This window comes from Mandrillus leucophaeus, unplaced genomic scaffold (genome assembly GCF_000951045.1).
Source record: "Mandrillus leucophaeus isolate KB7577 unplaced genomic scaffold, Mleu.le_1.0 Scaffold746, whole genome shotgun sequence".
NCBI lineage: Eukaryota > Metazoa > Chordata > Mammalia > Primates > Cercopithecidae > Mandrillus > Mandrillus leucophaeus.
Window position 1 is genome coordinate 348,554 of NW_012108097.1, and position 8,344 is coordinate 356,897.

At 34.4% G+C, this 8,344-nt stretch overlaps 1 long non-coding RNA gene across 1 annotated transcript in view; it reads left to right on the forward strand.

The window, feature by feature from the left end:
- The window catches only part of LOC105529061, a 41,057-nt gene extending 35,530 nt beyond the window's left edge, over positions 1-5,527 (forward strand). Inside the window, exons 5-6 of the long non-coding RNA XR_001004444.1 lie at positions 2,973-3,017; positions 4,940-5,527. This is a non-coding gene — a long non-coding RNA (uncharacterized LOC105529061). The remainder of the gene's footprint in view (positions 1-2,972; positions 3,018-4,939) is intronic.
- The last annotated feature ends 2,817 nt before the right edge of the window (positions 5,528-8,344 follow it).

Here is an 8,344-nt window from a genome sequence, read left to right on the forward strand (position 1 = left end):
GGCCAACATGGTAAAACCCTGTCTCTACTGAAAATACAAAAATTAGCCAGGCGTGGTGGTGGACGCCTGTAGTCCCAGCTACTCAGGAGACTGAGGTAGGAGAATTGCTTGAACCTGGGAGGCAGACATTACAGTAAGCCAAGGTCATGCCACCGCACTCCATCTTGGGAGACAGAGTGAGACTTTGTTTCAAGAAAAAAAAACAAGTCATCATATGAGACAAGTCCATAAACCACAGTTTAATGCACAGTTTGAATACTAAATAAGATGTTGGCCACACCTGCCTTTCCTCCCAAAGGGAACTTTGGTTTATTTGACACAATTTAGGAGTAGACATTTTGTTTAATGCCTCTTTTTTATCTGCTGAAAAAGAAAATTTCAACATAATATTTGAAATTGTTCAGGGGCTTATGACTGTATTTTTTCTCTTTATCAGATTGTTTCTCAAATGTATTCATAATTTTTAATTTCACAATATATTTAGTCAAATTTACATACATGCAAACATGTATACACACCATATTTATACATATTCTCATTTTTCTTTTTATGTATGAATATCAATTCCTCAACATAATGTTAAGATATTTCCAACATTGATATGGTAAATATTGCTCAATGCATTCACAATTCAGTAAAAAATGTATATAAATCTTAGAGACATATTGAATCTTTTGTATTCACTCTTTTTTTTTTTTTTTTGTATTCACTCTTAATTCAAGAAGTCACTACAGGAGACAACATTTTTATGTAAAATAAAATTTACATAAAATTATACATAAGAATTAAATTTCAAAAGAAGTTGGATAATGCTTATACTGTTGTGCTCATTTTTTCCTATTTTAGCATAAATTACAACAAATGTTCTAAGGCAAAAACACAGTCAAAGGGAGATATGGTTGTGCAATAATACAGTTAATCAAATAGTTTCTAGTATATTAACAAATATTGATAGATTGATTATATTGAAATGTTTCCAAAAATAAGGTACTTATAAAGGTAGCATTCAATGTACAGACTAAATAAGCTTCAGAAAGCATTCAATCTAAATCTATGTGATCTACGTATTATTTTGATTGAATATACTGTGTGAAATGTAAAAAACATGCGTACAAAGAAAAATGAACAAATGATCATGATATGCTAACAGTAATCACAGAGACACAGTAGCAGACAACACAGTAAAAGATTAAAGTGATGCTGAGTTTTCACTGATGTATGTTCTGTCACAAAAAGTTTAGGCCACCAGTAACAGAGTATGTAATAAAAGATTAAAGAGATACTGAGTTTTCACTGATGTATTTTCTGTCATAGGAAGTTTAGGCTATTGTTTTCCCAACACCTCAAGTGGGAAAATAAATACCTTCTAGGCAAATAGAAAGTTTCTGTAGGCCAAGGTAATTTAGTATCTGTTCTGGCAGATGACATATGCAATTTTTTATCCTCTCTGAGACCACCTGAAGAGCTGTCCTTGTGTGCCTAAGTGATTATTAAAATACCTCTTTGCAAGTGTTTACCTGAAGGCTATAGGAAAAGTGAGATGTCTTCTCAATTCTGGAGAAATTCAATTTAATAAAGTTGATTTTAAGCTCTATTACATCTCAACTCTATTTTCTCCATGGTTATTTCAGAGGGAAGGAAGGGATGTCTCTGTTGGAAAACAGATCTGTGGTGTCAAAAGACAGTATTTGGATTCTTGTCTTCAGAACAGTGAAAATAATTCATGGGTAATCAGAAAAAGCCATTCTGAAAAAATAAAAATACAATGACTCCTTAGGAAGGGAAAATAAAATAAGAATGCACCTGGATCCTTGGTACTGTTTCAACAAAAGTAATTTCTGTCTCTTGAACATACTAGGCATTTTCCTGACTCTTCTCTGCATGGAGCAGTTTTCAGTTTGAAATTCAAGGGAAATTTCCTTTACCTCCTTCGGACTTATTCTAATCACATGCTCTCAATAAACCTATCTTAGGCCACCCCACCCTCCATGCCAACACTCCTAATCCTTCTCACCCTGTTCTATTTTTTTTCTTTTTTCTTTAACATTTCTTTTCTTCTTACAAACTGGATATTTTACTTAAACGTTTTATTGTCACTCCTTCTCCTAGAATGAAAGTTGCGCAAGGGCAGATGCTCAGGCAGTATCTGTGGAGATGATGGGTGGATAAATAATTAATACTCTGTAAATATTTATTTGCTTTTAATATGTGCCATGTCCTTTCAGGCACTCTAGATATTTTCTCTGTTTATACATAAATATTCTAACGTGAAATATAGCTATTAAATAAATGCTTAAATGTCATCAATAAATATGAAATATTATGGGAAATTATAGGAGATAATGATATCAAATCCAGGGCTTCAGAGAAGTTCCACTACGAAATTGAGCTAAAATTTTGTTCTGATGAATGAGTAAAAAAAATTTTCTAAGAAATATGAGCAAAAAGCTTTTTGTTTGCAAACATTGTTTGAGTCACCTTGTTTGTTGACCAAATAACAGTATTCAGATTATACTTAATCTTTGTTATCAGAAATTTGGTCTCATTCTTTCTCGTGTGACCCATATCCTCCAAAATAAAAATAGAATCACTTTATTGATTGGCATAGGTAGTCAAGACACCCTTACAAATGATTGACTATTTAAATATAAAGTTAGATACAACAAATACTTGTTTTATATACAAGCAAAGGGGTGATGCAATGAGGGTTGTTACATCTCTTACTTTTACACACTAAATTTATCAACAACTACTGATTAAACCAGAGCTAGTAAAACACAGTGTAAACTCTGACTAAAAATATCTCTAACTTACCAGAAAAGATTTGGCTTCTTTCCTCATGATGATAAGGTATAAATATTCCATGGAGCACTAACTAGAGAGGAAGGGGTACACATGAAAGATATTTTGGCTATTTGGATTCTCATCAGACAATTTGTCCCTCTGTACATCCCTTTTTTTTTTCCTAGCAGAATGAGGTGAAGACTAGAAAAGGGAAAATTGTCTGTATTGAAGAGGTAAGAATCATCAAATGTCTTCAGTTTCATGTGAATATAATCAGGAGAAGGTGAAATAGAGATGGTCTGTGAATTCTTATGCTTCGGTTCACAAAGTTGCTATCTCATCTCAGACAATACCCTCACTCACAGGATAATGCGTTCTTGGCAAATATCATAGCAGCCTCTTTAAGAATATCTACAGGATGGGTCTGCTTGTACAGTTGTGCAGCTACGGCACTGGTAGGAATTGTTTGCTGTGTACTATGAAAAAAAATCTGATGTAGATGTTAATATTTGATAACATTAAAAGATGAGAGAACAAGCTGTCCAATCCTGGTGTTTCTGAGATTTTGGTCACCTGTAAACCAAAAGTGTACATATTCATTTTTCTCATTTGTCTTGCACTTTTATGGCAAGACAAAATAAGTGAGTAGGTTGAGTCTGTGCACGTTTCTGAAGAACGCACAGAGGAAGGGTGAGACTAGTAATTGGGTGTGTGGGGTATCCTTCCAAGACACCTACTGAATGTTCTTTTGCCTATTACAGTGAGAAGAGTTTTTATTAATCACTAAGTATTTGATCACTTATTCTCAATATTTATGTAAAACAAAGGACACAATTGAATGTCAGCGTTACAATTAATGCTATTAGTCTCATAATATTTCAATATATATTGTTCTTTCAGATTTAGGTATTTTACCTCTTTGTACAATGAATAGTTGGAGAGATTCTCCAAATATATATATTTTGGAGATGGTGTCTCGCTCTTGTTGCCCAGGCTGAAGTGCAATGGTGCAATCTCTGCTCATTGCAACCTCCACCTCCCGGGTTCAAGCGATTCTCCTGCCTCAGCCTTCTGAGTAGCTGGAATTACAGGCACGTGCCACCACTCCAGGCTAATTTTTTGTATTTTTAGTAGAGACAGAGTTTTGCCATGTTGGCCAGGCTGGTCTCAAACTCCTGACCTCAGGTGATCCACCCGCCTTGGCCTCCCAAAGTGCTGGGATTATAAGCATGAGCCACTAGTTGGAGAGATTCTTATATGCAAGAAAATTTTCTTATTCTCCATAAAAACCCTCTATGTTTTATTTCCTCAAGAATAATGCATATTTGTGGTTATGCTCAAGCCAGGTGTTACTGTTACTTAGCTAGTTTCTTTTTAACTGGTTTATGTCTAACTGACTCTAGTCTTTGTCTTTCCCACCAGCTGTACACTCAAACAGCTGTGCCTCCCCCTCTTTCACTCAGAGCAATTTCCAGGGACTTGTATTTAAAGGAGAGTGAAATGTTGTCTCTAATTATAACAGCAATCTGTTCCGCAGCAGTTTTCACACTCTACTTACATTCCTTACTGTGTTTTTCCAATACTTTTACCCTTTCTTCCATTTCTCTAATTTTTGCTCTAAACCCATCAAACTGCTGATTAACTGAATTATTTTTCACGTTCATTAATTCTAGCACACTTTTTTTGAAGCCTGTATGGTTGTTTGCATTGATATTTAACATCAAGTTTGAGTTATTTCTCAACTTGTAATCCATGCAACTTTATTCATTCATAAATAAAAACATTCCCACTCTATCCCTCCCACTGTAGTTACTATGGATAAAGTAAAAATGGATACTGTGCTTCTTATTAAGTATAATAATTTAATTCCCTCAAGAAGAGTTGCTTTACCAACTTAGTTCTAATTCTTATCCAGCCTATATTTGTTAAAAGAAATAAGTCCCTATGTTAGACCCTATTGTAAATATAGTTATAGTTCTCGTTAAGTTAGTAAACACGAACTTTACTAGATTGTGTGTGTGTCTGTATGTGTGTGTGTGTATGGGTGTATATGCACATACATATCACAAGATTTTACACCAACCTCTACCCTCGACAACACATCTTTGGGTACAAATAAATAGATGGTTTTAAGGATGGATATTTCTTGTCATAGCGTTTGTCTCCTTACTGTTACTCAGTGATGCAAAGCTAAAAAGAGCACTGTGCTCATGGTGGAAAATAATTGCCAGGACTTGACAGGGAAGAATGTACTCATTCCACACCCCGGGCAGAAGTCTGCTGAGATCAACAGAAGAAAGATAGTTAGTGAGCAAATTCATCAAGACCAGTATCATGTATTTCTCCCCCTGGCCTGATGGCTGATTTGCACTCCTCCTGTAAGCAACAAAACTGCAAAACCAGTGCTACAAAACAGAAGCACCTGTAAGTCCGTGGGAGCACATCTTTGCTCAACAAGAGATCCTGACAACTAACAACTAACAACCATCTGCCTGAGACACAGTTCGAGTTTTTAAGATGCATCAGTTCCCCTTTCCAGCCTGAAGCCTTATCATCAAACAATGCTTCCAATGCTTGGCATCTTGAATTATAGAATCATAAACTATTAGAGCTTGCTTGGTGGGCAATTATGTGAGGCCACCCTCACACTTTCCAAAAGATAATGAGCATAGGCTAATTTGATGGCATTTCAAGGTCATGCATCTCTTTGAAAAAGAGATCAGAATAAAATCCAGATTTCAAATTCCTGATCTAGTGTTATTTTTATGCTGCCTTCCTTAAATAGTTATTTCTTAAAGTTAAACTAAAAGTAATCAAGTCACAGGAAGCCTCTGAATTAACATGACATTTTGAAGACTATGATTTTCAAGATAAGCCTTCTTAACCTTATCCCCAAGCAATCAGCTGTTGTTTGAACTTTACAACAGATAACCCATGCTTTTGTTTTTCTTTTTCTTTTTTTTTTTTTTTGCCAGATCCCCTGATGAATGAGTGGAGAAATTGTTGAGTTGGCAGCCCAAGTTTACGAAAACAATCTGTAGCACTGGAACAGTGAAGCTAACTGGCACATATGGGCAGTGAAAACATGGCCATGGCCTCATTAGCACCATGTGTTAACAAATGGAGCTAAGCAGTCAAGTGTGAAGGTGAGGCAGGCATGGAGAAGGTCTGTGTACCCTAAAATGGACATGCTTGGTTTCACTGTGGAGTTTTTCCTGGTTGTAATTAAAGCCTGATCCTTTCCAGCTGTACTGGCACAGATTGTTTTAAGATAAACTCAATCTATAATTAAAAAGCTCATTAATCACTTCCCAAATTATTGGTTGTAATATAAAATGGAGATGGAAACCATTCCTGCTGTGAAAAATGGTAACAATATTAATAACTGTGGCTGTAACAGATGTTAATGGTAAAGGGACCTCTCTGTTACTGCTCATAGTTTTCCATTTTCACACCTCAATCACTAAGCAAGCAACTGAATATCCAAGTAATCTTTAATTCAATGTGTTTTCTATTTTTAAATACATTCAGCATTTTTAAGTGTATTCATTGTGATATAAGAATTTTAGTTGTGATTTCATATTAAATTTATTAAAATACACTCAAAGTACCTAAATGTAACTGGACTAAAAATGAGATTATTTAACTTTTATGGTCACTGAAAATCCATCTAGATACTTACTCTTAATATTTCTAGCTATCAGACTTTGAGCTTTTCTCTGTCCTAGAACTCAATCTTCATATCAACTTTATGAGCTTACAGAAATAAAGGAACTTGCCCAAACTAATGAGAATAATCAACAGAACTCTAAATAGGTGACCATTTCAGTTGTGGTTCTATGGTAAAGAACTTCCCAATATTGTGTATGACCAAATGTTGGTTTCCCTGGGAGATATCCAGGTTGTATTTATTGTCCCCGAGACCGTTATGGTGCATTTAGCAGTTGTTCCTGATTTTTTGTTGTTGTTGTTTAAAATCATTATCAATAGTTGCATTAATTTAGGATGGATTGATTTAGGATTGGTTTGGCATATCTCTAATTTTTACTTTCATCTTCTGATATTGTCTCTATTGTATTGTGTGAGACACTCATGGGTAGAGAATTGAATTCTAACACATTTCAGTCTGAAAGACAACCAAAAACCCAATTTTAATTTCTGGACCTTTTCCAGAAGCAAAAGAGCCAACATATTTAAGGACAGCACGCTAACTAATAAAATGAGGTACACTCTTCTACATGGCTATCCTTGCTGGCCACTTTAAAATAGCTAGGGTGCCACGACCCTTGCTGAAGTTAGAAGATACCAAAAGCTACCAGGGTTAATGAGAAATTCTGTCAATTTTTATTGGCTATATTTTAAATATATGTATTATACAAAGAGTAATCCTGCAGTAGAACACATAGTAGTCCAGATGTGTTGTTATAATGATTATTTTTGTCATCTGTGGTTCAAAACTACAATTCTATATTTGTTATATTGTCATGCTTTTGCCTTTGTTGCTCTGTATTATTTAAAAAAAAAAAAAAAATTCAGCAGCAATAAGCCCAAACGAGTACATGTGCAATGGAAAAATAAGTTCTGAGTTTCTATTGTTTAGGATAGTTGATATCAAAAACCTAATCACACAAAATGTTCATGTTGCACGTTTGCCATCCACATTGGTGACACAATGAAGCACAAGAGAACTCTGGGACTTGAATTTGTTGAACAATCAGTATAAAGCTAGTTGATATGTGAAAAAAATGTGTGCCCAAATATAACAATTTAGCAAGAGTAACTGCTGAAAGTGTGTTTATACACCTCCCTATGAAAGCCAAATTTGCATTCAAAGATTTCTTTCCAAAATTGTTTTCACTATACTCATCTTCAAGTTTTCCTATGCACTTCCTATGCACTACAAAAAATGAAATAACCATGAATGTGTGGCTATGCTAACAGAACTCCATAGATAATAAAATGATCCCAGTATATATCTATGTCATCAGATAACTTCAAATACAAGGTCAGTGGAATCCTGATATAGGTTAATTTTTAAAATCCAATTTGTGAAATCAAAGTGAAGTCATTAAAAATTCATTCTGTCAAAGGCTAAACCCTAACCATTACTCTAAATGCTATCGTAAGGTTATTATTAGCTGTCATATTTTGCCAATTGAAATAGAACTTGTAGTTATCTGAGTTTACTTATGCATACACATACAGACAGAATATAATTAAAATACAAAATTTTAGTTATGTGGCTCTTGTACAAAACAAAACAAAATTCTGCATATTATGATATTTTGCACTCTGATGCCCATTATCAGTTATATTTTAGAAATGTCTGTCCTTGGAAAAACTATTTTATAAATCAACCTAAAGAACCATGTGCGGTATTTAACATTATGTAAGGCAACACCTATATTTCAGTTGAAATTTATTTAAAGTTGAAAATTTTATTCAAAATATTCACTGAATAGGAAGCTAAAATTTAATCCTTAGTAGCTTTTAGTATGTGTAGTTATTTAAAACAAGACTTAGAGCTTCCTGTTTTCCCAGGAAGCACCCAGATGGCAGC